Source organism: Macrobrachium nipponense, chromosome 42, assembly GCF_015104395.2.
Source record: "Macrobrachium nipponense isolate FS-2020 chromosome 42, ASM1510439v2, whole genome shotgun sequence".
Taxonomy (NCBI): domain Eukaryota; kingdom Metazoa; phylum Arthropoda; class Malacostraca; order Decapoda; family Palaemonidae; genus Macrobrachium; species Macrobrachium nipponense.
The window spans coordinates 15,404,302-15,423,981 of NC_061103.1; the positions used below are offsets into that span (position 1 = coordinate 15,404,302).

General features: G+C 35.5%; 1 protein-coding gene and 1 long non-coding RNA gene across 2 annotated transcripts in view; both read left to right on the top strand.

Annotated features, from left to right (window-relative positions):
• LOC135213277 (beta-alanine transporter-like) overlaps positions 1-19,680 on the top strand; it is a gene marked incomplete in the record, with an annotated part of 366,068 nt that overhangs the window by 24,698 nt on the left and 321,690 nt on the right.
• The window catches only part of LOC135212983 (uncharacterized), a 77,397-nt gene continuing 76,012 nt past the window's right edge, over positions 18,296-19,680 (top strand). Inside the window, exon 1 of the long non-coding RNA XR_010314046.1 lies at positions 18,296-18,449. This is a non-coding gene — a long non-coding RNA (uncharacterized LOC135212983). The remainder of the gene's footprint in view (positions 18,450-19,680) is intronic.

The following is a 19,680-nucleotide window of genomic DNA, read 5'->3' on the forward strand; positions in this document are numbered from 1 at the left end:
GCACCACTGAAGTTTCTGGTTTTGTCTTTTATTATGCAGCACTGAAATTTCTGGTTGTATCTTGTGTTCTACAGCACTGAAGTTTTGGTCTTATGTGGTGCTCTACAGTACTGGAATTTCTAGCTTTATGTAGTGTTGTTATACATTGCTGATGCAACGTGAGTTTTGTGTCTCAGACTCGTAGATGTAACGTACGTCCAATGTTGTGTATTTCTATAGAGTTGAACTTTTTTCTTTTTATTTCGAACTAATACATACCGGTGAGTTATTTATTAAAAGCTAAAATCATGTATACAATCAATACAATGGGGAGATGAATATGGTCTCTCTCGTGCATTGGTATGAATCGTAAACAGTGAATTGTGCTGCTAAAGTAATGAGGTTGACGACACTGATCGTTACAACTCATATTGGATGGCGTGGTTCTCAGTGCTAACATAGCTACTTCGTCTGGTCATCAACAGCATAGTATGACCGAAGACTTGGTTGGCTAAACCGCTCTAGCTGAATTCTTGTAAACTGAAATATGAATTGCACTAAAGATGTCTGATTTTATAAGTCTAGGGCATGTTCAGATTACCTGTATGCCACGATTTTGAAAGTTCGCAGGAAATAAAAATTCGGCTACTGAGATGCGAGAGGGTTTACCAGCTGATTTATTTTTGAGAGGTAACGTGTTCTTTGAACAATAACAGCAGGCGAATCTTAACTCTGAAATATTGAAATATCAATTAGATAAATATTAGGGTTATTAGCGCCCAAGCAATACAACTTGGAAATAGCTGGGAGTGCTACGTACCCTCTTAAAAATCTTCTAGTTGATCTTGTAGTACTAATAGATTGATAACTTCATATGCTCTCGCTGCATAAACTGTTAGGTTATCGATGGGATGTTCGATGGAGTTACTTTTTAACCAGTAAAGTAACAAGGTTAACGATGGGATGTTAAATGGAGTTACTTTTTAACTAGTAAAGTAACAAGGTTTAACGATGGGATGTTAAATGGAGTTACTTTTTAACTAGTAAAGTAACAATTTTAGGTGGTAGGTGTATTGACGAGTTACCTTTTAATTTTCAGGTTGTTAGCGAATGAAATTTATCACAGGGAATTTTAGTTTTTAAGAAAATACAAAGATAGCAGGAACAATTGTATAATAAATCTTTTCAAAGATTGATTATAATGTCACACGATAACTTAAAGAGTGCCTTGACTTTGCATATTGCCTCATGATATCTTATCGGTCAAAGCGTTTCGTTCGTCATATTTTATCAATGCAATAACGTTATGCATGATCTTTTCCTCTATTGATTTAATCTATATTTTTAAAATTTGAACTAGATTTTGATAACAGACATTTATTGTTAAATGCTTCGTCTCCTCAGTGGACAAATGATGTAGCAATGCTTATGGAAGTCGTTTATTTATTTATTTAGTTTCATTTTTTATGTGGCTCTATGTGATAGCTTTTAAAATTTGAGTTATATTCAATATCATTCTCTTCGAACTTATTGTAGGCTTATATTCTAAAACGAATGTTTTCGCATTCAAAGAAAGCACAAGTATATGCAGCACGTGTTAATTGCCAGTTAATGACTGTTGAATTAGCTTGAAACACTTGCCATCACCGTTGAGCACTTGTGTTTTGTGAATCTTCATTACTGAAGACGCGTTGGAAACAGCTGCTTTCATTTATAGCCAGGCGGGCTATTTCAGTACATTTTCATTGCGCTGAGCTACTGTTGGTATTGCTTTGTTCGCTTGTTCTAAAAAGTTGGTTATCCTAGAACTAATTATGGAATTTGGAAGACATTTCTGAGGCAAAACAGAACATGCCGTAGAATGAAGCATGCCGATGTCCAATCTGCGAATTCGCTAAATTACGTTATACTACATTTTTTACGTGTACCGGGAAACTCATCTTCATTTGTTTCATTTGTTTGGTTTCATGTAGAGCCCTCCACGGAGATGATTCCTTCTCTGGCGGGCCACTATATACGTTTTCTAAACAAGTTGCTTCCTATATTTTATAATAGTTGTCTTCATGTGTTTTCTCATCGGTATCGTAGCTCCTGCAGAATAATGGTCTTTTAGTTCTTTTTAAAATTTGCTTGCTTCTTGTATGATGTTCACTTAGGGCGGTATTATGTTGTATATTCTTGGTGTGCAACGTTCAAATACTCTCTGACCTGGCTTTCAATTTGTTCTAGGTTCAAATAGCCTATATGCTTCACTTTCACGTCTGATCACAATATTCATTTCAGGTCTAAAGGAACTTAAGCAGTTTCTTAGATATGTTGGTTCCCCACATTCCAGTGCTTTAAAGACTCCAAGATGCATTTTGTATTCTATTCTTATCATGCAAAGTTGCAATGGACATTGTTTACGTTTTTTCTTTTAATGTAAAATTAACAAAAACCGGTGAGCAGAAAGAAAGGGTTTTCAGTATGGATTCATTACACATATATATATATATATATATATATAAATATATATATATATATATATATATATATATATATATATATATATATATATATATATATATATATATATATATATATATATATATATGTAACCCTCAAAACCATCTGTTAATGGGATATAAATCTCGTTATTTATTTGGTAAACGTGTAACTCGAGCGTCAGGCAAACCAACACACAAATCTCTCTCTCTCTCTCTCTCCAAGCAACCAACGGCTCGCGATTTCTCTCTCTCTCTCTCTCTCTCTCTCTCTCTCTCTCTCTCATTCTATCAGGTAATCAAATGAGAGAGTTGTATTACAAAAATATATTTATTTAACAACAGGAAGACAATGATCCAAGTCTTACTGACTAACTTAATTCAGTTAAACCCCCAACATTGAAATGTCTAAAACAGTAAATATCACACCAAATGTCTATTCTCCCATCTGGGACCCTCTAGGTCCCCAGTCCCCCCCTTTGCCAGAACCCATAGTTCCGCCAGAACCGTCTGTTTCAAAGACACGAGAAACACTCGTAAGTACACATAAGTTTAACAACAAAGTCAAAGATTAGATATTCTTATAAATGTCAAACAGACAACAAGCCACCCCTTTGGCTAAATGGTTCAAGACTCACCCATGCAGCCTTATTATATATAGATATTATTTAATAAAATATTTCATATATAGATATTATATATATATATATATATATATATATGTATATATATATATTATATATATATATATAAATATATTATATTTATATATATATAGGATATATTAATTATATATATATATAATTATATAATATATATTATATAATATATTAATATATTATAATATATATATTATTATATAATATGATATATATATATATATAGATATAATATATAATATATATATATATATATATATATATATATATATATATATATATATATATATATATCTATATATATATATATATATAATATATATTTTATAATTTATATATATATATATATGTGTGTGTGTGTGTGTGTGTGTGTGTGTGTGTGTGTGTGTGTGTAATTGTAATAGTCACAATGCCCTCTTAACTTTTCAAATTCTTCGCGCTGTTTTGGATTAGCTTTTCACTACAGAGCCTTAAGTGCATCCATAATTTCTTCATAGAAAGTGATTTTGTGTAAAGTTGAATTACATTTGGTTTCTGCACCAGTCTAATTGCAATGAACGTCGCCGCCAATGTAAACAATGATTTGAGAGTTTGAAAGAGAAATCGGATCTTAGTTTGCCCCCTAGGTGCTACTGATAGAAAGAAAAAGTGTGAAGATGAACGTCACAAATCTCGGATGGAACAACTGTTTCCATAGTCATCAGATATTCTAAACAAGAAATTCCAACCAGAGTACTTCATCCATCCTGTCATTTCATATCAGGAAAAATCCTTCAGATCCTGTCGAGGTTTCGAAGAAGATCTTTTTAACATACGATGACGCTTACCGGTGAGAACAACTTCGTCGGATACACCGTGACATTTTTTCATATTCACAAATATTAAGCCACAAATATCGTTTAGTATCCAGTTAACTTCGGGAATATCTTACACCTAATGGTACAGTAATTATTATTTGGGAAGTGCTTCGTCACCAGTGGGATTCGAACGGCTGCCTGTTATAGAAACAAGGATGCACAGTGACTTTGACCACTGGGCCGGTACGAATTGCACTGATGACGAAGCTCTTAAATCAGTCATAATTACCCTTTGGTGGAAGTCACTCCTGAAGTATACTTAACTGGATATTAAATTATATTTGTGGCTTAGTATTTGATATATAGGGGAGAGTGGGGTAAGAAGCCCCCCTTAAGGAGAAATGCTTATTTAGTCTACAGTATTTCAGCTATTGACCTAACAGAGATATTTCTAGAAAGCTTTGTTATTGGAGTATCAACGATCATAATCATGAGAAGCTGTTAGCAATTTAGGATAGTAAAAACATGACCTGAAAAAAAAGAACAAAGGGGGCCTTTTACAGCCCACGGTGAGGGCTTTTTGTCCCATACCTAAGATATTGTGGTACTTCATGAAAACTACCATTTATATTGAAAAGTAGACGCCTACTTTTGCTAAATATGAAAAATTCAACCTTCCACACAAAAATATTCAAGAATAATGTTGGAAAATATACAAAAATTAATCTTGAGTTCTTAGTTTCTTGTAAAACCTAGGAACTTTTTGGTATTCATAGGAACTGAAATTAGCAAAATTGTAAAATAAATTGACACTTCCTCTACATGACAGCTGTAGCAGCACAATTAGAAATAAATTCACTTTTATATAGCACCAAGAATAACACAAATAAAAGAAATAATGGATAAGTTTTACATAAGAACAAAAATGACATAAGTCAAAAAGGTAGGCTAATTTTCTTTACATTACTCCATTCTCTCTGGTATAGTCCTGTGACTCTGGTGGCCATCTAGAATTGTAATGTGCTTTTCTGCTCGACTTGGCTAAACAATTTTAACAAAGTGATGTAGCCAGTCTACGAAATAACCAGCATTAGACCATCCATTTGCTGTGCATCTAGCAATTGATCCAAGTGAGCTGCCGATCATAAGTAGTGAAGTCATCCTTTTACGGGCAAATATAAGCATAAGAGGAAGACAAACTCCTGCTGCCTTCATTACACAAATAAGATGTAGTCTGTCTTCTTTCACCACTGGTTACACGTCCAACTGATCAGAAGGGGTAAAAAGCCCCCTGGGCTTCTTGCCCCAAAGCGTGGTGGGCCTTTTACCCCACTTGGCATTTTTTAAGAAAACTAAATCCACCTGTACCTCAATTGAGTTTTCAAGTCTGGATTGCATTGCAAGATATTTCTTAGCTCTCATTTAAAGTAACTGTAGTTAAAGTACTGACTTTACTGACAAGATGTCCGCACAGGATATCCCTGGTATAACACGCATACTTACATGAAATGTGTCCAAAGAAGAAAAATACGTGCTGGCTGTGTCCCATTCTAGTTCTCCCTGGCTGGTTGGTATAGAAAGCTTCAGGCAGAAGGTGGTGTTGCACTGATCGGCTGACTAAGTTGCTGTGATATGTAATAAGCAAGAAAATAGGGGGAAGCCTTTTACCCCACTCTACCCTATATATATATATATATATATATATATATATATATATATATATATATATATATATATATATATATATATATATATATATATATATAATGTATATATATGTACATATATATATATATATATATATATATATATATATATATATATATATATATATATATCATATATATATTTTACATATATAGTATACGTATAGTATATACGTATATATATATATATATATATATATATATATATATATATATATATATGTAAGTACGTATGTATGTGTGTGTGTGTATGCGTATGAAGGCAGGAGCAATTACTCATAGAATAAGCATATTGGAGTATGGAGACGCGTTCTGTCATTTCCATTTATTATTTCCCTCCAGCAATTTTTCAAAGATCCCTAAATAAGCTACTTAACTTGAAATTCATTCCACCTCCAATAGTCCATAGCGTCCCCAAGCTCCGTATGTTCTTTGGATTTCCCTTCCTACATAATAATACATTTAGGAAAAAAATGTATCGGCCTATTCAATGAATAATTGCCTGCCCTCAATTTAAAACTAATTCCGATAAATTCCCGAACTATCGGCTCATTCTTCCAAGTTCAGGATAAGCTCAGCCCTTGTTTGCCGCCGGTGTTATTTATAAGTATTAAAGTATATATTAGTTTTACCAGACCACTGAGCTGATTAATAGCTCTCCTAGGGCTGGCCCGAAGGATCAGATATTTTTTACGTGGCTAGAAACCAATTGGTCACCTAGCAACGGGACCTACAGCTTATTGTGGGATCCGAACCACACTCTATCGAGAAATGAACTTCTATCACCAGAAATAAATTTCTCTGATTCCGAGTTGGCCGAGCCGGGATTTATAGGTATAATTATCCCAGATGTGATCTCATACATCGGTTGCACCAGGAGGCTGCTAAAAGTCCGGACTTCCGCTCATCAAGAAATTAGCTACAGAATCCCGAACAATCTAACTTTAGAAAACACAGTAAAAGTTGCAAGACACATAGACGCCAGTCATTTTAATATTGTAGGAAGAAACCGACATATACGTAGGCGAACTAACTACCATTGAATCAATCATGATTAAACTAAAAGTATCTACTCTTAACGACCAGTCATGTTCCACCCAACTGTTTATTGCCTAATTACCTGTCCAGATTCTTTGTTTGCACTCCCCTCCATAAAGCGCCTCAGCGGCGTGGTTGGTATGGTATTAGCGTTCCACCTCGGTTGTCGCGGGTTCGATTCTCGGCCATCCCATTGAGGAGTGAGAGATGTGTATTTCTGGTGATAGAAGTTCACTCTCGACGTGGTTCGGAAGTCACGTTAATCCGTTGGTCCCGTTGCTGAATAACCACTGGTTTCATGCAACGTAAAAACACCATACAAACAAACAAACAAACTCCCTTCCATAACAATTTTTCGTCCTTACGCAACCGCTGTGGGTTGGTCTTGTTTTTTTTTTCTCTCTATTTGCTCTTGGCCCTTACACTGTTGTTCTGTGTTTCTGTTTTTATTCTGTATTTAATCTTTATTTATTGTATTAAAAAAAAAAAACCCTTTTAAATAAGGTTTTAATTGTGGTGTTGGTAAACGTTTAATGTGAATATCTTTTACTACTTATACGCATTTGATGTGTAGCCGCTATTTCAGCCTGGAAAACGTTTCAAGCTGATACGGAACGTTGGCGCTTAATGAATGGATAGAGAACAGAACGCGTCTCCATACTCCAATATATATATATATATATATATATTATATTTATATATATATATATATAATATATATATATTATATATATATATTTATTATATATATATATTCTATAAATTTATAATATTATAATATATAATATATATTATATTTTTTATATATAATACCATATTATAAATATATTATATATATCATATATAGTATTACAATGTTTATTATATATATACATATATATATTATACTATATATATATATAGTATATATATATATATATATATATATATATAGTATGTATGTAGTATGTATTTTATATATCTATCATTTATATATATTTTTATATATATATATATATATATATATATATACATATATACTATATATATTGATGTTTTATAAAACTCCTGTTGCTCCCCAAACCTGTCACTATTGGGAACTCTTTTTCTTCTGTAGTTCAAACGAGAAGAGTCGTTTTATTGTAACCGCCATTATTCTGTTGGGATTTGTCTGGAGATCTTGAGTTCGTTCATAATGTGACATTGTCTCCTTTCTTTGTTGTGTTGTAATGCGCATCGCATTGCAATTTTCAAGGTTGATAAAGATCGACAGATAGGCCTAAATCCACTTCAGAAAGCTACCTGTAGATCAGCTGTACTCGCCATGGCGCTCTGTTTCGGCTAAATTGGCAGCATACGCATTTGTTATACCTATACTGTTTTTTTCCATCTGTCCGTCCGCCTGTGGTGTTTTTGTATGGTAACACTGCGTCCCGGGGTTTAGATAGTTACATTCAGCTTACATTCAACGGTTATAATAACATCCTATTTCGAATATTAACGGTGTAATTCGCATACAGTAAATTATTAAAACACTTTTCAGTTGCAAATGTACACCCAGATATCCTTTTATTTACCTAAAACTTACACATAGCGTAAGTATCTAAAGCCCGGGACGCAGTGTTACCATACAAAAACACCACAGGCGGATGGACAGATGAAAAAAGCAGAGTATAGTATTAAAATCGAGGGACAACTGGTCAGTCATTTGCCCATTTCTTCAGTCATTGACATCCATTGCGGTAATGCAGGAATGTCTGTACAAAGGTCTTGATTGACCATCGGTACAGCTCTAATATGTAGGCCTAATTTAGGTGTAGAGTCCAACTGAGAGAGTTATTCTTAGCTTCTAACTAAGTTTCAGATGTTGTTGATGGTAGTTATCCACTTCCCCTAATAAACCTCATCTCGGACTCGGCCTTCGTCAAAAAGGAAGCTGCGTCTTTTCCGTTGATTCGCCATTGTTTTTCGGTATAACTGCTCTCTTGGTTACACGCTTAAGTATCACTGGACAAATGGACAGCAGCACTTGTTAGTTCAGTCGGATCGATGGCCGTCATGGAGAGATTTTAGGGGATACCGACCAGGATTTGTCGGGATTTTTCTACCCTCGGAGATTCGGAAAGCTAAAACAAATACTCGCAATGGCTACCATGACGTAGACACTACAGATATATCTGAAAACATTCTAAGGTCAGGCATAGTTCTGTGCACGAGATACTTTGTGTTGATCTGAATACCTCTTATTAAGTATCCACTTTAAAAATGATCTGCATTATACAGAGAAACCTACTTAGCAAGTAAAAAAAGATGAAAAGATTAAGAAGCTAGGTTTAGATGCAGATAAGCATGCAAGGTCTGTTGCATGCAACGGAGGCATTATCTGTGGTTGTAAATGATTAAACCTCGTATAGATAGACTCCGGGAGCCGCTCATTCCAAGGTTCTTGGAGAGTATCACTTGCCGCGGCCACTTTCAATCGGCGTATTTTTGGACGGTACTCGTAAGTCGTGCCTCTGCTTGTTATTCCTTTACTGATATAAGATATTATATATATATATGTATATTACTATGTATTTATGTAAGTATATAAATTATGTATATATATATATATATATATATATATATATATATATATATATATATATATATATATATATATATATATATATATGTGTGTGTGTGTGTGTGTGAGGCCTAGGGTTTTTGATTGGTAATATATTGTCCATGTGTTCTCAGTGACCTATGGAATGTGGAGAACAGTGCAGAGGTAACGACCCGAGAGTAGCTGATGAATGAGTTTCTGGGGATGGCGTGAGATAAAAGTGCTTAGTTCAACAAGTCAATGTACTGAGTTTATTAACTCTTCTCAAAGTGCCTTTGTGAAACTGGATGCAGCTAGAACCGTGAAGCGCTAACGAAGTGTGTGTTCGTATGTGCCTCTTTCTGTTAAAAGAGTGCCATACCCAAGCCTATGGGAGGATTTTGACAGAGGGTCTTCAAGTCACAGGCAAGATGCCGTGGCGTTCGTCGGGAGTTTTTTATTAACTGTGTTTATAGTGGTCCGGCTGCTTGGGTGAGTGTTGAAGTGTTTTAACCGAAGACTGGCTTGTTGTCTGTTTGACATTTTTATGATAATATCCAATGTTTCACCTATGATTGTCAATCTTGTGTGTGTACTTACCGGGATGTGTTCTGTGTCTTTGAAACTGACGATTCTGGTACTTCTGGAATGCAGGAGGGACAAAGAGTTCCCAGAGGGGTGTAGACTTTTTTGGTGACTGGACATTGTACTATTCGGGGTTTTTTGAGTTAGTCTGTAAGACTGGATTACTTGATTGATTGATTTATTTATTCATTGTTAATAAACGTTAATGTTATGACGCAACTCTCTCATTTTCATTACCTGTTAGAATGGAGAGAAAGAGGTGGAGAGAGAGAGATTGCTTAGAGAGAGAGGTGTTGGTGCTAGAGAGAGAGAGAGATAGGGATTGCCGAGAGAGAGAGAGAGAGAGGCTATGTGTAAATACTGTGTGTGGGTTTGCCTTCCGCTTGTGTCCCACGCTTACCTAATGAATAATGGGGGGGGGGGGAATCCCCCCATTAACAGTGGTGGCAGGCGGTGAAAAAAGGGTATGAAAGTTTTTTTTTCTTTTTTATGCCTAGGAACGCCAATGAGGAGATATGGGTGACCAGTTAGGGGTTATGGCTTAGCGATAGTTTTCGAATAACAAAGCCTTTGTGGGATTGTGGAAAATCGTTAAACTGTTAGTTTTCAGTTACTTAGTGAGAAAAAATGAGAAAATATCTATCTGTTAACTGTGCTAAAGGGAGGGAAGGATTTTATTGGACTCAGCATTTTTCCCAGGGAGTCAGCCTAGAAGCAGTGAGCGCAATCAGTATGACTTTTGCTTGTGCAATGACGAGTGTGTTCCGAGATACCCGTGCGGCTGTTGTTGTTAGTATCACTGCCGCGTTTTACGAGAATTTCGAGTTCCTTTTGTTCCCATTATGGAGTGGTGAGTGTTAAAAACTATTGTTTATCAAAGGGAGAGGGTTTTTGTTTAAATATTTCAGGGCTATGGGGTTGGTTCAAGAGGTCAAAACATTTTTTCTTTGCCCATAGTAGCAGAAGTGACGTGTTTCCTTTATTCGCGCCTGTTTATGATAGACGTATTCGTCTTTGTTTTAAACACATAAGAGTGTATAGAGATGTGTTTTTTGCATGTGAACTGTGCTTAGATAAGCATATCTGGCTTGGAGACGAGCGGTCACTGAATTTCACGGGCTCAGCACATTGCGAAGGTACCACTGGCCTCCCTCGAGAGATAGTGCAGGGAGATGGGTACTAGTGTATACCTTGGGAGGGGGTCCTCTGACACTGTTTAAGGGGAGATGGGGGATTACTGGCATGCCTCGGGCTGTTCTGCCGCTTGACTGAGGGGTTGTTCTAACGGGGGGGAGAAATTTTTTTTTCTCAGTGTGGGTGAACTCCCCCTTTCTTTTTTTTCTTTGTCGGGCTGTTGAAGACAAGTCTGGCCTTGACATTGGATGCTAAGACATCAGCTGATTGATTAGTTGATGAAGTGAAATGCCCGTAGAGTCTTTTTTTTTAGAAAAGAGATATTTTTTCTCTCTTGGAGGAAGAGAAAAGGAAATAAAAAGAGATTTTTCTTTTCCGTGAATGAGGGGAAAAGTAGTTAACATGCACGGTATGTGTTATATGTTTTCTTTGTGCCTTGAAAGACACAAATATATTGGGGAGACACAGATTATTTTTTTTTTATTGTGTTGGAGAGATTACTTTGAAAATGGTGCCGAGTGGTGATGTATGCTAATGCCCGGTGCCGTGAATGGTGTATGCTGGAGAAATTGTATGTCATAGGGTTCAGCAATACTAGTGTATGCTATTTGAATTCACCCTTACTTGAGATCTTTGCAAGAGAATTGTTGCTATGGAGAGTTATTATTATTGTTATTATTAATAATTATTATACTTGAGATGTGTCACGGGAGGGTGGCTTAAGTATAATTATCATTACGGGAGACTTGTTTTGCGAGAGAGTTTTGAGATATTTTATGGGAGATTAGTTGATAATTATTACAGATAATTATTCATGGATAATTATTACAATGAATTAATGGGAGAAGTCTTGTGTTAATTAATTGTTGAGTTTTTGTAACTTTGGAGAATATTTCAGTGATTCACGGGGATGAGTTTTGCTGAATCTTGATGAATCTGACTGAATCTTGGTGAATTGTGGTGAAACTTGCTGAACTTTTGCTGAATTGTTTTGCTGAATTCCTTGGAGAATGGACAAGCATTGACATTGGTGATATTTTTTTTTTTGTACTGATACTAATGATTTTGATGATAGCAATTTTTTTGGTGATTTTGTGATAATGATATTTCTGATACTGATTTTTTTTATACTAATACGTGGGTGCCGTAATGCTATCAAGGGAGGTAAATTCTTTTTTTGAATTTGGAAGGAACTAACAACACATTATTTTTTTTTGTTTTCCTCTTTTTTTTTTTATGAGTTCAGCAGATAATTGCTTGACATCTAGTGAGTTACGGGAGATAGTGAACAAGGCCGTTGATTTTTCTTTCGCCTTTTTTGGAAATTAGCCATCGCTGACACAAGTTTTTTTTCACCATGGGTGAATTTGAATTTGTTTTTTCTCTCCAGTTGGTGTGAATATTTTTTCAATATCTCAGTTCGTGACTTAGAGTCATTGTTCGGGAACGTGTTTGTGTTTCAGCTATTTGATGCTATAGAGAAATACACGGGAGAATTTTTTGCATGTTTTGAATGCATACATAATGGCACTACATTTTTTTCTCTGGATATTTGTGTTCCAGAAATTGTGAGTTTTCTTGCACAATACCTTTGTTGTATTTGTGACAAATTTGTGAGAGATAGGAAACTTGGCTAAGTTTTCTAGTGGCCTATGTCGTAGTGCATATGGAGAAGTCTTGGCTTAGAGACTTTGAATTTGGAGTTCTGTTATAATGAGTTGTGGCACATTGGTGATTTTTTCTAGAATTTTCTAGACAGTTTTTATTTGCCGAGTTTTGCCTTTTTTTTTAGCAATTATGCTAAACGGAGAGAGTTTTTATGTTTTTTGACTATAACATTGAGTTATTCTCTGGAGAATTGGAGTTATAATTGAGATATATTATTTGGAGTTATAATTGGAGGTATACATTATTTTGGAGTTATGATTTGAGATATAATATATTGGAGATATATTTTGGCCATTTTTGATATTTGCCAATGTGATGAGAGCTATGTTTAGTTCAGTTATTTTGCAGCCATCTTTGTTGCAAATGGAGACATATTTTTTTGGAGATTATGGGACAATATTTGTGAGTATGTGAGTTAGTTGCCTTGAGTGCACATTTTTTGGAGATATATTTTTTGGAGCCTTGTGTTGTTCCACATGGAGTATTGGGGAAATAGAGGTAAATATTTTGTATTTGCCAAAATAGAGGTGATTATTCTCTATTCCTGGAGTGGTGTCTTTTTTTTACTGACATGTGGCTATTGGAGAAATAAGAGAGAAATATAAGGGGGTTGGTTATTAACCAAATGGAGGAAATATTTTTATATCCGGAGTGCTGTTATTATTAATATGGTGTCTCATAATGGAGTTGAAATTAATCTTTGGCGGGTGACCTTTTTTTTGTGGTTATGGGAGTTTTTTTCGAGACAAGAGAAGATTTCTGTGGTTCTCTTTTTTGGTTTCGTGACTATTTAGAGACGAGTGGCATTACTGCATTACGAGTCCTATGGAGATGTGTGCATTTTTTAAGTTCACAAGTGTGTTATTCTTGGAGGCATATAATTTGGGGCAGAGTCATGGTGAGAGAATAAGTCTTCGAGATAAATTTTTGAACACATTAGTCATATCCTGGAGTTAATTCTGTGAAATGTGTCTGTTAGACCTTTTTTTCTTGAGAATCATGAGTTTCCAAACTTATGTGTCTGACTAGACAATTTTTATGCTACTGTCTGAGCATGCGTCCGCAGGCGATTTTTCTGCTGACAAGCGATGTGATGAGCCGTGTGCTGATTCTTTTCCTCTGATGATGATAGATCAGAATTTTTGCAATATCTGGAAATGTTGACAATAGCATTTCACGAAAGCGCATGTGTGAGAGTTTGCTTTCTGGCAAATTCCATAACTTTACAGGGGACATTTCTTGGGAAAACACAAGAGTTATGCATATTATACATGTATTATGTATTTTGTGATTGGGGAAACCTACTTGTGATTATCTTTTTTTTATTTTTCTTCCTTTTCCTGTGGGAGATATAATTTGGGGATTGAGTTTTAAATGGCATTCCTTTTTACCAGGTGGTGTAATTTTTCGAGGGTTGTTACTTACGTAAATGGGAGTTTGATTTTAAGTCTTTTTGTAATTAGTTGTATGAGCAGTAAAGGGGTTTTTGCTGTTAAAACATTGGAGATTTTTACTGATTTTGTGGGTTGTTCAGATATCAGAGCTTGAGAGAACATTTTTGGGTCTGGGTGTGTTACGTGATTCTTTTTTTTTTCCCTTGGGCTCATTACGATTTTTTTTCTTTTTTTTCTTGAGCACATTCGAGTTTGAAATGTGAGTGCAGAAGTCCGTGGAGTTGCTGTGATTTCTGAGTTGTGTGTGTGCTGATGTGTGAGTTTGGAGAATTGAATTGGAGAACTTGATGTTCTTTGAGAGTTGTGATGATGACTTATGATTTAGTGGTCATATTAAAGGGAGTTAATTGGGAGACGTTCAGTTAGTATTTCTGACTTTTTGAGATCATTGTTTGATAGAAGTAGCATGTCTGGGTTAATTTTCTTGGATTGACCAAAGACTTGACTGACATACTAACACACACCAAAAAAAAAGTCGTTTCCCGACGCCAGCAAGACGTCCACCAGCCGTGTGCAGAGAGGTTGCTGTTATTTTACCCCAGGGTGATTACAAGAATTTCCACGTGGGTGATCGCGAGAATTCTACAGCGTGTCTTTTGGGGATCTGCAGAAGCCGTGAGGAGTCTTCTACAATGAGGGAGGCATTCCGTTTTCCTACAGCTTCCTACAGTCTACTGTCTGTGCAGCTAGTTACAGACAAGCGAAGAGGGATATTCAAGAATCCTGATGCAGAGAAAATATGAGAGAAAATGCGTCTAGTGTTATTGGGAGATAAAGACATGCAGTTTTTACTTGTATTTTATTTTAAGCCGGCCAGTGTGTTTTGTATTTTGCTAGGTGGGGGCTAGCATATGGGGTGGCCAAGCACTGTGAGGCCTAGGGTTTTTGATTGATAATATATTGTCCATGTGTTCTCAGTGACCTATGGAATGTGGAGAACAGTGCAGAGGTAACGACCCGAGAGTAGCTGATGAATGAGTTTCTGGGGATGGCGTGAGATAAAAGTGCTTAGTTCGACAAGTCAATGTACTAAGTTTATTAACTCTTCTCAAAGTGCCTTTGTGAAACTGGATGCAGCTAGAACCGTGAGGCGCTAACGAAGTGTGTGTTCGTATGTGCGTGTGCGCCTCTTTCTGTTAAAAGAGTGTCATACCCAAGCCTATGGGAGGATTTTGACAAAGGGTCTTCAAGTCACAGGCAAGATGCCGTGGCGTTCGTCGGGAGTTTTTTATTAACTGTGTTTATAGTGGTCCGGCTGCTTGGGTGAGTGTTGAAGTGTTTTAGCCGAAGACTGGCTTGTTGTCTGTTTGACATTTATATGATAATATCCAATGTTTCACCTATGATTGTCAATCTTGTGTGTGTACTTACCGGGATGTGTTCTGTGTCTTTGAAACAGACGATTCTGGTACTTCTGGAATGCAGGAGGGACAAAGAGTTCCCAGAGGGGTGTAGACTTTTTTGGTGACTGGACATTGTACTATTCGGGGTTTTTTGAGTTAGTCTGTAAGACTGGATTACTTGATTGATTGATTTATTTATTCATTGTTAATAAACGTTAATGTTATGACGCAACTCTCTCATTTTCATTACCTGTTAGAATGGAGAGAAAGAGGTGGAGAGAGAGAGATTGCTTAGAGAGAGAGGTGTCGGTGCTAGAGAGAGAGAGAGAGGGATTGCCGAGAGAGAGAGAGAGAGAGAGGCTATGTGTAAATACTGTGTGTGGGTTTGCCTTCCGCTCGTGTCACACGCTTACCTAATGAATAATGAGGGGGGGGGAATCCCCCCATTAACATATATATATATATATATATATATATATATATATATATATATATATATATATATATCTGGATTGAGCCATTTCACCTAAAAGTAGTGTTATCTTCATATATCGCTGAAGGAATAGCAACCATAAAAATTAAAACTTACAAATACCATCCAAAAATACACTTGACTTACGTGACCTTGGCATGTGAATTATTCAAAGAACCTTAGAGTTTGCGACCCTTTGAGTTTCTGTATATATTATATATATATATATATATATATATATAATATTTATATACATATATATATTTATATATATTATATATATATCTAGTATATATATATATATATATATATATATATATATATATATATATATATATATATATTCATGTGTATGGGTGAATGTATATATATCGACCCCTGGAGTATATAGTATATAGTATAAGTATATATATATAGTATATATATATAATATATATATATATATATATATATATTCATGTATGTGTGAATGTATATATATCATAATAAGATGACCATGGAAAGCTACATCATTCACGATACCTGTTGATTTGCCACCTGAAGATTGGCATTGTCATCTGGGTATCAGGCACCTTACGTAGACAGGAGTTCTTAATTAAGGGAGTATCCATACCCCTGGGGGGTATGAGAACCACATGCTGGGGGTATGGGACTTTCTCTGTATATTTGTATATAGATTTTAATGTGTCAATGTACACATGGGTACAATTTGTAAATATGTATGTTTTTTATTTTCTTGCATTTTCTATTCCTAGTCATTCATACCTAAAGTATAAGCGAATACCACAGGGAAATGATAGTCAGAAATCCAAGCGCTTTCGTCGTCTTAGTAAAGACGAAAGCGCTTGGATTTCTGACTATCATTTTCCTGTGGTATTCGCTTATTTAATGAAGTCAGGTGCATCTACTGTGATTTTTTAAGTATACATAAAGTATGTATTAAACTGAGTATATTAAGTTATATCGTCAGCAGATAAGACTAAAGTGGAACCAAATTGGTCAATTCGTTGGCGGCTTGAAGTCATCCAAAGGTTAAGAACCCCTAGGGGTCCTACTAGAATCTTCTTTCTGAAGAAACTAATGCGATTATCTTTGCGCAGAAAAACAAGAACACAACGATTAGGAGAATGATCAGTGGCGTGGTTGGTATGGTGTTGGCGTCCCACCTCGGTGGTCGCGGGTTCGATTCTCGGCCATTCCATTGAGGGGTGAGAGATGTGTATTTCTGGTGATAGAAGTTCACTCTCGACTTGGTTCGGAAGTCGGGTAAAGCCGTTGGTCCCGTTGCTGAATAACCACTGGTTCCGTGCAACGTAAAAACACCAAACAAACAAACAAACAAACAAACAAGTACGAAACTGTTATCTCATTCCAACCCTGACACCCAATTATCAAGTAAGAGTCCCTCAGTTATCACCTAACCTCCACGACGGTTAAGTGCTGTTGCATTATGCCTTGCATAAGAGCCTATCCCCTCCAATGCCCACACATACCCCCTGCCAAACCTCCCCCCCCAACTCCACCCCGCCATCCCCCTTTCCAATTGTATTTTTATTGTACAGTTGTTAAAGGTCAGTAAATCAATTAAATTTTGCTTGAATAAATTTATGTAATTATAGATATAACTATATTCATTATATAGTATACATACATATGTGTTTAGTATATATATATATATATATATATATATATATATATAATGACTTTCCCTCTTAAAGTCCTATTTTCAGCAAGAATGTGAGGGCTATAGAAAAATTCAGCATGTTTGGTCAGAACTGTCTGTATTTATCCGCATTTAATAACTTTGTTCAATCTATTTCGGGAAAAAACGCCATTTTTAACTCAATGTAATCCCTTGGATTCAAAACGAACTTTAAATTACATTAAAGAAAATACATTTCAGTCATGGTTCAACTTAATATCTTTTTTTTCCAAATCGATGTCGATTGTTCCATGACAGATAATATCAGGAAGAGTATTGAGGCTCATGGCGAATAATATGAGGAAGGTTATTTGGGTTCATGACGAATAATATCAGGAAGGCTATTGGGATCGTGACAAATATCTGTAAGACTTTTATATTTCCAGGTGATTCATCCCTTAATATGTGACGTACACCATTGTTTTCGCTCCAGATTCTGTAGTGTGAAGCAGCGAGTTCCGTAGCCGTAAGGCGGTGTACCCTTGACATTGGCCTCACTGTAATTACAGTTCATGTTATCTGTCACACAGGTTGATGTTGCCACGAGAGGAGGAATCGCCCCAGATTTGCTGCCGTCTGTGACGAGGTCGAAGCAAGATCATTGTCTGGCATCGTTTCCATTCACTGTATCGGAACAGACGACAATTGAGCTGCAGAGGAAAACGGTAAGCAGCCCTGAATTTCGTTGGTGCCGTTGTACGGACGTCATTGTTTTGCCTGCCGTACGATAACTTCTGACATGGCGTGCGAGCAGTGTGTGTGTACGGTGTAGTATCCTTGTTGTGCTTCATTTGGCGTCTGTCACTGTGTCGTCCAGACGGCAGTTCCTCTTTGTGTTGCTAGGAATCAGCCTTCGTGTCAGTCAGGTGTGTTATGTTGATTTTGTTAGATGGATTTCGTTTTCCAAAACTATTATGAAAGAGATCTTGTTGTGAATGGTATTTGATGAATGCTTACTGATTGGTATTTAATTCATCAATAATATATATATATAATATATATAATATTAATATTAATATATATATTATATATTAATAAATATTAATAATATATATAATATATATAATATAATTTATTATATAATATATTTAATATTATCTATATATATATATGTATATATATATATATTTATATATATATATATATATATATATATATATATAATATATATATATAATATATAAATTAATATAAGTAATAATAATATATATATTAACAAAGTTACAAGTTTTTTATTTCTTCGTGATTTGAAATCAAATATCATATATATATATATATATATATATATATATATATATATATATATATATATATACATACATATATATTAGGGCTTGTGCCTTGTATGATAAGGCGCCCTATGAGGTAATGTTAGACTAGCGATAATCTTACGCTAAGTCGGTTGGTATTGCACTTCCATCTTCAATGGAGTGTCTGGGGGTTTGTAGATCATTTACGAAGTCGGTATTATCTTGTTGGTTATTACGACGATGTGTTAAACTCATGGTGAGGAGGTTCTTGTAGAAAACACTAAGTATAAAAAATTATATATTCTTCTGAAGTTTTACATGGTGAAGATCAGATATGATTGTACAAGTCTTCTAATAACGATAGCTTGATCGCTTCTGCCAATGATGATGGCTAATCCTATTCCTCTACATGATAAAGCTTAGGTAAAGAGGTACAGGTCTTCTAATGACGATAGCTAACTCTGTTCTCCTGTCTACCATCTCTGTTACAAGTTATGAAGGAGCAGACAGTAGTTCGAACATATGAACATACATACAAATGACATAGTTTCATACGAACACACAATCAAATGAGACACGCTACAGATCACGTAGGCCGTTTGAATCATAGGTCGGGGTAGTTGTCTCAAGCAGGGAGCTTGGACTGTTTCAAAACAAATGAATGACCACAGATGACGGCATGTCAACTTAGCCTACATACTTATTGTATACGTCATCTTTAGCGTCTCTAGTCTGATCACATTCCTGCAAGCAATCTTTTATATATATGGACTAACATTCCATATTTTTATTATGTAAACACTTACATATATATATACATATATAATGTTTTAAGTACGTATTTTGG